The sequence below is a fragment of the Bombus pascuorum genome, chromosome 2, assembly GCF_905332965.1.
Source record: "Bombus pascuorum chromosome 2, iyBomPasc1.1, whole genome shotgun sequence".
NCBI classification, from domain to species: Eukaryota; Metazoa; Arthropoda; class Insecta; order Hymenoptera; family Apidae; genus Bombus; species Bombus pascuorum.
Genome location: NC_083489.1, coordinates 19,039,215 through 19,050,466, shown reverse-complemented (window position 1 = coordinate 19,050,466; position 11,252 = coordinate 19,039,215). Strand labels below are relative to the sequence as shown.

Below are 11,252 nucleotides of genomic sequence, written 5' to 3'. Positions count from 1 at the left end.
TTTTCTTCATACTAAATTCATATACTGTTGGAATTTTAAGTTTATAAAATGAATATTATGTTGTAGCAACAAAATCTACGATTGTAATAATACCATAATTCTATGGTACAACAATAAGGTAACTAGAATAAGATGCTATAAAGTCACGTGCATTCTCAGTATCGGCCCAAATTCGAGCTAGCATCTTAACACAGTTGCACAGTTCTTCACGCGGAACAGGATATTTAAACCTGAATTTGGCCCACTATCTTTATATCCATCAAACCGCCCTCTAGGTAGTTTTGTAACAACGCTATGACTACGTCCTCGCTCGCTAAAATAAATAACGTTCTCCACCGGCGACGGATAAAAAAGGACTAGAAAAAGAAACGACGCGATAGCCGGGTGAGTGAACGACAAACACATGCCACTTTCTTTTCTTGCTTTTTCCACTTTTCTCCATCTCGTTTCTTTTCCATGAATCTCGCGGCGTTACACTTACTTCCTGTCCCCCCTATTTCGCGATCCGCCACTTGTTCTCTTCTCCTCCCTCTTGCAACATTCGTTCAAACTCTGATTCTTTCTCACTCCGTTACATTGGCGCTCTTACTCATCTCCATCTCGAGTTTCACATCACCTTTAGCATCGTATACGGTCTCACGTCACGTGACATTGCGATGCACCGAGCAGCATCGAGGTTATTTTATCTGAACGCGAACGTGCTTGTCTTGGTCGTGTGATTTCTAATGTTTCATTGCCGCACTAAACAATGCCATTGTCTCAGAATGAAAACAAGGCCCATAAAATTTCCAGAAAGGCAAGACGAATAAAGTTAACCGCACAAGCATTTAGGTGTTGTTAGAATCGACCTTAAGGCAGATTCTCAGTTTTACTGCCGTTTTTAATCGAAACGTTATGCCGAGCTACAAGATGATTTTTTGCCTGAATTTTAATTAACGAAGAAAGGTTAATTCATGGTAATAGGTTTTTAACACGATGACAACTGATATTAAGGAGCGTTTAGAAGTGGTTCATGGTGCCAAATCAGTAGACCACTACACGACCGTCTTTAAAATGAAAATTTATGCACAACGAGGAACATGCGGGTAGTCTGGGATACCTGCTAAAGATAGATTCGGCTTTTTTGCTCTTCTTTGCTTCGCGACAGATGTTCGTAGAAGATCTATAAGGTCAGTTCGCACATAACGTGTGACGTCCGAGTTCGAAAATCAGGCGATCGCTTTAGTACACAAATCTGACGAACTCTAAATCCCCAAACATAGTCTATACGATAATTGAATTATCACCAAGTTAGGTGTGATCTCATTAACTCAGAAATACGAAATTAGATTTGAAGTCGCAAGCCGAGTAAAAGATCACAAATGTATTGGCGGGCAGATGATTTAATAGATGTTGTGAAAAATAAAAGTGACTGAGATACCAATCTATATATAACTTATCATATAATAAAATTACAACCTAACCTAACGTAAATCGCCATCACGCGACGAGAAACTAAACGAACCGGTAACCTATCGCCACGGAAACAAAGGGAAAAACTCGGAAAAATGAAACGGGACGACTGGATAATGATCGAATTGAAATTTTTCGTGGGCGAAGTCAAACGAAAATAAAACGCGACGTCTCGTCCTCGCGATTCCCGACAAGATCGTAACGACCACGCGAAGAAGAAAGAAAGAAAATAAGCAGCGGAAAAAACACGATAGAAGAAAGGAAGAAGAGGGAGCAGACGAGGGAGGAAGCGTGGCGAAGCCAGGTGCCGTCGACATTGTCCTTACGCAACGCTGGCTGGCCGTGAAGCATCGTCTGGCCGAATATGAGGGCGCTATCTACATCTTCCGGTCCGGCCCGATCCTTGAGGGCCACTTTCTCATAGGTTGGTCTCCTGACACTGCAAGTGGGCAGACACGTAGGCGACACACTCTCCTCGCGACTTCTCTTCGTCGACATCGACACATCGCGGTCGCCTCTCCTGCCGTGTCTCGCCACTACGTTATAAAACGGCGACGCTGTTGTACGGCCGTACCTGCTCTCCCGGCTACAGGTTTCACGTAGGTGTACGCCTACGTGCGCCTCGACCGAATATGTATCTCACCGAGTCCTCGATCAGCATTAATATGCAGAGGAGTTAAAGTCGAGTACTCCTCGGCCTCAATTGAGCTGCACGCAAATGCATCTACGATCTGGTTGGCTGCAGGGAAATGAAGGAGTCAAGGATTTGCACGTTTTATTGTGAATTATGGATAATTAGTCGTCCTAATTTCGTTTTAAAGAAACGAAGGGGAGAATTACCGAAGATCATTCTTACGACCGGGAAATCTATATCATTAAAATTGAAGGAGGTAAATGTGCATTTTTACAAATTTGCATGTTTTTATCAGAGGTAAGCTAAATTTTCATATTCTTTGAGAAACCATATTTTTATACTAATAGTCGACTGTTTTACCCTGAAAATATACGAAACGAAGTTTTCCTTTGCAAATATGAATTCTGGTGTTAATTAGTAGAATGCGAATATTTATGCATTTATGAAGAATTTATGCAACCAAAAATTTATGGAATACAGCATATTAAATATTTAAAGAAAAGTTCTCGTTATATTTTGTGGATGAAAAATCTTCATTTAGATTTCATTTCTTTAATTATGTTCGCAAATATTTGACATTTACATAAATAGACGCACTAATATGCAGATAATTAATTAGACATTAGAATCAGCCTTAAGGTTAGGTGAAGATCTTAGAAATATATCGAATTACGATAAAAGATTGCTACTCGAGTAATTAATATGTTTTTATAGGAATCATAATATCTGGTTCACCGTTTCGATCTGTATGAAAGAGGCGTAAATCTCTGGGCGAGTACGCATGTAGGCGAAACGCCCTCGCAACTTCACTTTTCCGGGGCGAGCGCCACCGGCAGCGTAGTACGAGCATCACGATGACGCTTCCCACACATACTTTAGTTGTTTTCACGTAGCTACAAGCATTTCAAAAATACACTGTCTGAGAACAAAACACAACACACACCTACGTCAGTTCTAAACAGCGATTTCAGCAATTTTCTTCGGCCGTCGAAAAATATAATGAAATATAAATGGCCAGACGTGACTCGAATTAAAAGGAATTACGCAATTCAGGCTTCAATACCCACATGGCTAAAATTAGATGTCACTATAGAGTTTACAGGATTGGTGAAAAAAACAGAGACCGCGCCTTTATCGGCAATCGAGCCCAGACTTTCATGTTTCTATGTAGGCAATGGTATTTCCAATCACACCATTACTTCAACAGAATTTTATATGACTTTGTCGCCACATAAAGTTGCTTAATAGAATTTAGATATGTCATATGATGAAACTAACGAATTCCGAATTTTCTTCTTTTCAATTATTATAATCTTTTCATGAATGTAGTTGAAAAGTGTACATGGGAAAAATAAAGAATTTAAATAAATTGGGTTAATTTTTCTAGATATTAGTAATGCACATAAACAAACACAATATCATAGTAGTTTTCAACAGATAGCGAAAAGGTTAGATTATAAGTATTTTTAGTCACGTGACTCGAAACACGTCCCACATAATCCACCAAACTGAGCACGAACTCCGTCAATGCTTCCACACGCGCATTTCCATATCTCCTAAAATACATCTAGTGAGAGAACAGGAGTGTTACAGGTTGATAAGCGAACGATGTTTTACTGCCGTGAGGACATATAACAATGCCGCTTTGTTCGTACCGCGCCGACGCCGACTTAAAGCCGGTGTTTTCTACTGATACAGAATAAATTTATCCATTGGTCGGCGACATAGTTGACCGGCCAATTACAACAGTAGACTCTGGAGTCACGTGATCCGTGAAATTCCTTATATCCTATATATATAAACAAAAATTTACGTCCTCTACTACGAATAACAAAATATATGAAATTTCATAGCACAAGAAAACGAAGTTTTAAATTACAAGAAGAAGAAAATTATCATCTCAATTTTCAATTTCACGTTCATCCCTGTTTAAAATATCTTCCTCGTTTCTTCTAACCATCAACGTAGGTGGTAGAACAACAAGGAAAGATCAAAGCTGTAGGTGATCCTATCTGCCGGCGGCTTTAGAAGCACAATTAATCTCTTTCGGTGCGCGTGAAGGGAAACGCCGACGAGTAACGTGAAAGGTCGAGAGTTCCCCGCCAGCCAGTGACCCTGCGGTATTTTTCTTTTTGAAATAACTTTAAAACACAAATATAAGTTTTTCCCACATGATTAAATGATGTCATAAAGAGACATCGAAGACGACGAGCAAAAGAAGTGTGAAATTCCAATTAGAGGCACTGAAGTGTGCAAAAATATGTCACCAAGTCACTGATGCGCCCTTCATCATGGACGATATAAGAACCGGGCGTGAGGCGACAGAAATATGTATTGCTAGTCGATCGTAGCAGGCCGTGCCGAACAGTTCCAGCGCAGCGCAAGAACGGGAATGTTAATGCCGCATCAAGAGTTATGATAAATGGTGTGATTTTGCAAGGGGCGCGCGAAGAAATATGTTACTGTCGATCCACAGACGTAGAAGAAATAGCTCTTAATAGTGTAGAGACGTGGTTTGATCGGTACGCAATGTACGATTCTATATTAATAACATGGACATAAAAAATTAAAGTAAGTCTTAGTAAGATAAGATATTTATCAGATTTTTATATTTGATTCACAGTGCAGTAATTTTTAAAACGTTCTTATTATTTGCCTGACAGTGGGATTCAGAATGAGATCTAAGATAGAATTCCAGCGAGTGACATACAAGTGAGTTGAACATACCTAACTTAATGTCCTTTATTACGTGATTTTATGCGTGATTCTGTATGCAATTCTTTATGTAATTTTTCGGTCATATAGTGCATTTCTATTCTTCTGTGTCATTGGAAATTAAAAAGATAATGTTATAGTATTAGAATGAAAAGAGTTATGAAACTTCAATTATAGGTTAAGACTGAAAATTCTTATGGATGATTTATTAGAGGTCAGTAGACAGTGTCAATGATAACACTGTTCCTATTCAGCAGAAGATCGCCACACGACACGCTATACCCGCTGAGAAGCTACAAACGAGTCAATGATCTCTCTAACCACTTCCCGTAAACAAACAGTTCGGCGCACGCCATGCGACGCGCAGAGGTCGAAACGCATCAGGCGCTCATAGGTTGCGTACACACTAAACAAGAACAAATCATACCAACCTACGATTCATTGGTCGGACTAGGATATCCGACTCACTTATTACAATGAAAGTACAAATACAAAAAACAACAAGACTGCAAAACAAACGTATGTGAAAAGACAGATTTTGACTGCGTCAGCATACAAAAATTGGGGAATTAACTGCAACATATAAAAAAAATTCGAACGAAGAATGAAAACGTAGAATAAAAAGAGAAAGAAAGAGGGGAATAAGAAAGGACGAATGAAGGAAAGACGAAGAAGACGAAAAAAGGCAAAACGCGAAGATTCCCTCCCCTCGCTTCTCTTTGCTGGCCGTACGCTGTCGTCGAGACGGCAACTGGCGATGCAATGTCGAGTGCCGAGTGCTATATATAGGTGGCCCTGAGTGTGCAAAAATCACCCTACAAAAATCTGGATCAAGGGGCCATTCACCAACTACGCCAAGCATTACGCGGTGTCTGGTGTATCCTAGAGCACGCCAAAGCGCCTTCAACAGACGTCGTCCAGATCGACGTCGACGACGACGGCGACGTCGTCATCGTTTGTCCCTGATACATACATACATCAGAATGTTGCGTACAGGCATTCTTACATCCATATATAGTAAAAGCCGAATCAAATTCTGTACTGTCGCTGTCTGCCAATGCTGTCGTTCCCCTGCCACTTGTTCAGCGCTCGAAAGGTACATTAAGATGATCGTTAACGCTGACTGTGCAGGTTTTATATTCGGGTCGATTCGATTCACGCAAGCGTGGGACGTTTGATTGTCGATTTGCATGATCGTGGGTGCGGCTCGTATTAGATTTTACATTTACGATTTATTTTTATACTTCCTTCTCTCTTGCTTTATAATGTAATTAAATTTGTAACAGTCTTCAGATGAAAGTAGATCGCTAGAACGTTCTTGACACGTCCGATCGGTTCTTGAATCACGATAAGCGTTAAGCTGCGCCCTCACTGAAGCGATAACTAGAAATCTGTTACTGATAATCCATGTTTCTTGAAGAAATTGCTGATATTTGTTGCCTATTGTTTCTCTAGATTCCTTCACGCTCGCCAGTTACCAGTAACAAATTATGCTGTTTATTATATATTGTTGCTTCTATGAAGATGCACCTTTAGGTTATGGCTACAGTAAGTGCATATTTTAACAAACTGTCGTTCTAACGAATATATCGAAATAATTATACATAGATAGATAATATATAGATTCTTACGAATATATGGGTTATCAATTCTGAAATGTTTTATTCAAACGTTTTATAAACGGCAGTTAGTCAGAACACGCGTTATATCTATAGCATTAGATCAGTGCATGGTGATAATTGAAATTCGCGTGACTAGTGGCGCCAGAAACCTGCTAGAGATCGGGCGACGCGATAAGTCAGCCGGAGGCCAGCGTTCAGCCGACAGAAAAATCCTCGTGCGATATCCCTGCAAAGCAACTGAGCACAGGTTGTCCGAAAATGGTCAAACCTCTTCCAAGAGAAAAGAGGCAGGTCCGTTGTTATACTTCCTTACACGCGTAATTATGACCGTATTTGTCATCACGACTGAGATCAGTCTTACTTATCTACTCACTGATCATACTAACTCGTCTCCTCCTTTCACCTCTACCTCTGATCCCCCTACGCCGTATTACAATTCAACAGTTCACCTATCATTTTTCCACGAGTCTCCACCCCTTTTTCCCTTATATTCATTTCCACCTCCGTTCTAATTCCTTTTACGGACTTTCTCGTTTCTTTCCTCTTACTCTCGCCATCTTTCTCCCCTCCATACTGCATCTGCACTGACTGCTCCTGACTGTAACTGGCACTTCACCTTTCTCCATTTTCCTTATTTTTCTATGGTTCTCTACCAATCATAGATAAGATTTTATAGTATTGTCGTTCTAAGAAATATTTATGGAATTAATATGAATAAAGTATATAGTTTGCGCGCAAGCTCACATATACTTGTACGTATATGAGTACAATTGAGAACTGCGTGAGTGAGATACATAATGTGTCATGTCGGTTTTCAATGATGGTTTTCCTAACGAACCGCGAAATTAAAGCATTCTCAGAGGCATCGTGGCCGTCGTGCACGATCACTCACCGTTACCACCCGCTCCACGCACAGCCGTGAAGAGAAATCGAGCGGGAACCGTACGAAGAATCGGTGTGCGCGCGCAACTGCAGCGTTCCGCTGATCCTTGCGTGCTTCCAGAATTTCTAGCGTTCGGATAACTTAATCTCGAGGAGTGTCTCCGGTTTCATGAAAACGCAATCTTCCTAACCTAACACACTTACGCACCTTTATTCTACCAACCTGTTATTTATTGAGCCGTTACGAATTGAAAATCTGTATAAGTCGAAAACTGAATTTTTTAAAGTTTATCAGAATACAAGATACCGTTGATCTATAGAGGTTAGGAATGATGTATAATAGATCGGTACAGGATAAATGTACTAGCAAATATTATTCACATTTCATCTTACTCTGTTTATTTTTTAACCATACACACTTGCTATTCATTCGAACCACCGTACTCGTTGCACCCACGCATCACATCGGCCGTGAATCACATCGATTCCGTGCATTTACACGCACACAGGATCGCGAACCTAACGTACGATATCCGGTGCTCGTCGCGTACATCGACGCTCGTCGTTCTCGCCCTCGTTCGCGGAATGAGACACGGCGAAATTTTAAATTCGCTCTCGCTTTCTCGCCGTCTTCTCCGAAATCCTCGCGATGAAAATATTTCCAGTAAACCAAAAAGAACAGCTATCGCTGTACTCTGCTGCGTGATAACTTTCAACTAGCTATCGGAGTTTCTTTCGTCCGAAAAAGAAAAGACGAAAAGAGAAAGAAGATAAAAAGATTCGTGAAAAAATAAACTTTTCTGTTTAACGATATTTCATTTTGCTTCCACTGGGGGAAAATTTTGAACATTCTACTTTCAATTTGAAGAAACGAGTACGTATATGAACGGATTTTCGTTGCAAAATCACTTTTTCCGTTTTGCGTAAACTTGTGCACAGTTCGCGAGAGTACACGCTGATTCTTACACGAGAGATTGACAGTAGACACATGTACATACGTAGTTCAGGATCAGATCCAAATTACCTTTATTTAAACTATTTAAATTTAACATATCGCTACTAATAGATAGTACCGTTTTATTTTGACCCTCGAGGTTGTTACATATTTAAAACTTTCATAAACAATGCAAGACATAATTTTAAAGGAAGTGCATGCAAATTATAACTTGAAAACACAGACTCAATAAATCTCGTAATAATCTACATCACGATAGCGTAAGAGGCGAATGATGTGTATCGTGCGCGCGAATAACGCGTGCCAAATGGAAGGGGCCACGTAACCGGTCGGTGCACGACCAGAAACGATCTCGTAAAGAATACGACGATGCGGTAAGAAAGCGTTGAAACCATTCGTCAAGGGTCTCTCGCGTTTAGTCGAAACTTGGGTCGTCTGTCTCTCTCGATATGACCGAGCGTCATTGTAGAAGGGGCGAAGAGACAGGCAAAACAAAACGACCGCGAGAGGGCGACAAAAAACGATCAAACGAGTAATGTCGCTCGCGTAATTCACTGTTTCGCTCGACGGAGTTCTGCAGGATCTGATGGAGATGAGAATGAGATAGAAAACAACGGTTGTATCACCATATAGTGTTTTAAAATGTTTAATTACGAAAAAGTCATTCAACACATAATTCATAGTTTACAGATACAATATTAGATGAATCACTCAAACATCATGCGTTTAGAAACTGACCATTTGTGGCTGCATCTACTTGAAAGTGAAAGTGTCAGCAAATTTTTGAAATCTTTTCATTGCAAAAGAAATATACAGCAGCTACTTGTACAGATCCTTATTTTCCACTAAAGCGATTTTGAATCAGATTCTATTTTCCATTTTTGCCGTTCAGCAAATTTTTGCAATCATATGAAAATACTATTAAATGATGCAAAATTTAATATATTTGAAACTAATTAATTAGAATATATATGTAGATGCTATAATAAAGACAATGTGTTGTACAATTACTTTTTGTAGCCGCTCTATGTCTCTCTCTCTCTCTACAAAACTCATGATACATAAAACAAATGATTGCATATTTTACATGTAGGAGAATTACAGAAGAAGAGTCATCGACCGTTGAATGTTATTCTTTAAGACAGTAGAGACGACTAACCTGCGTGTCCATTATTACCTGTGTACTTATTTAAATAATTTTCATAGGTAAATAGCATCCTAATTAGTGATACTTAAGAATAAGAAACTTAACGAAGGGAACAGTCGACCATACAAAATGATCAATATTATAATTATTGCAGCCGTTATCAAACAATGAGAACATCATGGTAGAGCAGAACGAGAAAAAAGCACGGACGCTATTGAAGTGTAAAGAGCTCTCGAAGACAGAAGAGGTAGAAGTATGAAACGAGACGAAAGAGGGAAGAGCAATACAGGGGAAGTGCAGGGAGCATCAAGAAGATGCATTTGAAGAGCAAACGGCCGAAACAGAAGAGGGGTGGAGGAAGGAGGCGCGGGTGTTAGGGGAGAGTTGTTCGGTGTGCTGCCACACTCAGAATGGAGTCGAGTGCCAGAGAGTCGGTTGTCCGTGTATTTCAGGCGGCACGGGCCACTGCACTACCCCTACTACTTGTCGTACGTGCTATGTATATCGTACCTTTCATATAATGCACGCACCCGGAGACATGTTTTGTGGGACCCAATGGATAAATACTCTGGCTTCTAGGCGCCGACACTCTGTTCTGGAATACTCGGCAGACACTAACGTATGTCCTCGGAATCCGCTTTTGAGCTTGCTATAAGGAACAAAGAAAAGGAAAAAGGAAGAAAGATGAAGGAACGAATGCCGTGCTACACCGTAAAACTATTTCCAGCGAAGCGCCGATCATGATAACTGATAAGGTTTGGGGAATGCAGCGGGAGAAGAAAGCGACACCGATCTAGGATCTACTTTTCTGTAAGGGGAGATTTTTTTAAGGAGGTTTTATATTTATTGTTACACAATGTGGTTGTTGAATTCTATCAAATATTTCTAAATGAAAATAGAATATACATATTTGATTACTCAAAAAATTCTATGGTAGAAGTTGAGAAAGATTTAACCATACATTAGACTCTTTGCTATCTACACCTTCCTGAATCTCTTCTCGACAAATTTGTCGTCTTTCTTGATAATGAATTTCTTTAAGTAGCTTTTACCAAATTCTAGGATATATAATTCATCTATCATGTCTTCTGAATAAGTTTTGTAAAGAATTTTGGAAAGACATCGTATATATATTCAATATAGTTCGCCACAGTCTCGGTGAAAAAATGTATAATATTTAGAGAGCATTTGCGACCTCGATCTCAACAATACGTACGTTGATAGATAGTAATTCTATTAAGTTAATACTATTAAGTCGTTAACGTTAACATACCGTTTCATGTATACAGGTTATATATACGTCAACTGTTGGTAGTTGTTACTCGCGAAGGCACCATTAACCCTTTCAGTGGACGCAATAGCGTGGTTACATTTCCGGAATGCCGAGGCTGTCTATCTTACCACGGAATTATTCCCGAATTACTTTCACAATTTATATACATAATAATTCTAATAACAACCTCGTTCCTCTCTCTTCGCTAATAGTAAGTTGAATGTATGCCAAGTTACAAATAATGAGTCCTTAAAAATATACTAACCTCTTCAATAATAAAAGCATACATTAATATCTTTCAGAAAAAGGAATGCGATATAATTAGGATCAATTTTCAATTATTCATTTTATATAAAACAATATCTAATCTTGGAAACAAATTGCAACAGTGAGCACCTTAATTGACGTCATTCTGAGCATACGCACGTGAGCAAAAGCAGCCTCGAATTATAAAATAGATAATAAATGTTATGAACACAATTCAGGATTCAAATTGAGTAATTTAATTAACGAAGAACCGGTGACTGTATTTTGTTAATGATTTCACGAATGCTTCAGGACTGAATCATCCG

General features: G+C 39.5%; 2 protein-coding genes across 8 annotated transcripts in view; one reads left to right on the top strand and one right to left on the bottom strand.

Annotated features, from left to right (window-relative positions):
- LOC132916871 (dorsal-ventral patterning protein Sog) overlaps positions 1 to 11,252 on the bottom strand; it is a 93,513-nt gene that overhangs the window by 32,675 nt on the left and 49,586 nt on the right. The window lies entirely within an intron of this gene.
- The window catches only part of LOC132916881 (general transcription factor IIH subunit 2), an 83,049-nt gene continuing 76,442 nt past the window's right edge, over positions 4,646 to 11,252 (top strand). Inside the window, exon 1 of the mRNA XM_060977303.1 lies at positions 4,646 to 4,657. The gene's annotated coding sequence lies outside the window, so the exon portion shown is untranslated. The remainder of the gene's footprint in view (positions 4,658 to 11,252) is intronic.